General features: G+C 44.0%; 1 protein-coding gene across 1 annotated transcript in view; it reads right to left on the reverse strand.

Annotated features, from left to right (window-relative positions):
* LOC143301460 (uncharacterized) overlaps window positions 1–933 on the reverse strand; it is a 36607-nt gene extending 35674 nt beyond the window's left edge. Inside the window, exon 1 of the mRNA XM_076615766.1 lies at window positions 853–933. The gene's annotated coding sequence lies outside the window, so the exon portion shown is untranslated. The remainder of the gene's footprint in view (window positions 1–852) is intronic.
* Window positions 934–2500: the final 1567 nt, after the last annotated feature.

A 2500-nucleotide genomic window follows, 5' to 3' on the forward strand; every position in this document is an offset into this window, starting at 1 on the left:
TGTCCTTAACCACCATCTGCTTGCGTATTTGTTTTTACGCTGTATTGTTAGTTATGTAGGGTAATAATCGGGTTACAACTTACACAGACGAAAGTCGACAATGGGGAAAACCACCTCTTGTGCGAAGCACCCCCGGAACCGTTGACGATTCCAACCTGAGCGAGGTTTCGCTGTTTCTTCTCCGATTTCAATTCATCATATGACCATCGTCATAATATCCAACTCCAACAACAGCGATGTTTTACCCACACTTGAATCATCCGTCTTCGTAAATGATACACAGGCAACAACCACGATTACACATGAGGATTCCGCACCACCGACCACCCAACGAACCACGTTACGAACTCTTCCGGTGGATCTTGCCGTCAGATGAATCACTTTGTTTACAAACAGGTCTCCGTTAATGCCGAAAAAAAGCTACATCTATTCCACTAGACTGTCGTAATAGACTCGAGAAACACTCACGAGCCTTTCCTCTAGTCCTTCACATTAACAATAATGTCCAGCACCAGCCTTACAAAGGCGACACATTCAAATTTAAAGGCACCCTTTCCTATTTACCGCTATGCCAAATCCGCCATATTGAACCATCGCAAGCCACCGACAAATGGAATGCGTTCAGTTGACCACAACCACATGAGAGCAACACACTTGATAACGTATAGTAACCTTCCGCCAAAACGCGCGGGCGCTGGCTCATCTGAACAAAATGCGTGTAAGTTGAAACGGGGTTCACCACAGTGGCTGTAAAAAGTAGCACATTGGGAAGAGACAACGCGAGTCGGGCATGTTCTACCACATAAAATGAGCAACGACAGACTAGAACAGGACGATTACTTATCAACATACCTTTCTACTTGCTTAAAGCTGAATGGTAAATCGCTTCCAGTCCACTGTCGCCGTACACACAAAGAAGCCAGCGTCGCAAAGCCAAACACTCCGCGCGCACAATGTGTCTGTGATCACGTGACAAGAACACACGCTTTCATTGACAGACAGGCAGCTGGGTCCAGCAACGTGCGTGAGGCCATTGGCGCTCGCACAAGGCTCGACATCACACCGACTGACTGAACCTTCTGTTGAGGGAGGGAGGTCTGTGAGAGCAGAAAGGTTTCTGAGTCTGCTGGAGATTATTTTCACGCTCCTGTTTTGTTCCTGGCGGATATGAGTGTCACGTCGCTGTTTTCTTTACACAAACACCTTGGAGCCTCTAGTCTTCGTTCACATCACATAGAAAGATTACTTGAAAGAGCTGGTTGGGCCCATGCAGGAAGCAAAGAATGACACAAAAGAATAATTTTGTGTGTGCGTGTGGCCGTGTGTGTGTGTGTCGTGCTGTGTGTGTGTGTGTGTGTCGTGCTGTGTGTGTGTGTGTGTGTGTCCGTGCCGTGTGTGTGTGTGTGTGTGTGTGTGTGTGTGTGAATGTGTTCGGTGCTATGTGTGTGTGTGTGTGTCCGTGCCGCACGCGTGTGTGTGTGTGTGTTCCAATCGAGTTATCTGGTTTCTGAATTACTGTTTGAACACCTGTGCTTTTCGGCTTTCAATTCAGTGGTTTCATTCAGAATTCTAATTCCAGTTGCTATATATTAATTAATATTTGATAAAAGTACGTGAATTGCAAAATATTTTTGTCACCCAGTGAGCAGCAACAAGCTTTAAGAAATAGTGTTATATATGATATATACATATTCTTGTGGCGGTTGGTGAACCACTGATGATAATAACAATAATACTGAATATACATTACATGACATCTGCAGCACATGAAGTTATCAGCTATAAAGATCAAAATTCTATTTACTATATCGATTAGGTATTTCTTGTCCGAGTACTAGTCTCAGATCCTTTGTGTGTGTGTGTGTGTGTGTGTGTGTGTGTGTGTGTGTGTGTGTGTGTTGTCATTCTGAACTAATTAAGTGTGTGTATTTGGTTCTTGTTTATGAATTTTCCTTTCGGTACATTTTGGTATAAATCTGATCAACTGAAATAGGCATAGATCAGGTTAGATGAAGACGTGTGTGTGTGTGTGTGTGTGTGTGTGTGTGTGTGTGTGTGTGTGTCTCACGCTGTCTATGTCTGCGTCCGGCTGTGTCTGTGTGTGGGGGGGTCAGTGTGTGTGTGTGTGTGTGTGTGTGTGTGTGTGTGTGTGTGTGTGTGTGTGTGTGTGTGCAGTTGATAGTTCTGGTAACAGACTGACTGAAAGACCCACACGCTCGGAAGACACCCACATGTCATAATTCGTCATGCTTGCATCCTTCATCTCTCTCTCTCTCTCTCTCTCTCTCTCTCTCTCTCTCTCTCTCAGAGTCTCCCTCACTCATAGTCTTCACTCATTCTTTTGTCACAACACTGAAATATGTCAGTTTTCACTATATATATATATATATATATATATATATAGATATACCAGTGTCAGATCAGATAGATATATCTGCTACTGGTAACCTGGACCCCAGTACTACCTTTTTTTCCCTTTTTTTTCATCTTCTTTTCCTCT

Source organism: Babylonia areolata, chromosome 2, assembly GCF_041734735.1.
Source record: "Babylonia areolata isolate BAREFJ2019XMU chromosome 2, ASM4173473v1, whole genome shotgun sequence".
NCBI lineage: Eukaryota > Metazoa > Mollusca > Gastropoda > Neogastropoda > Buccinidae > Babylonia > Babylonia areolata.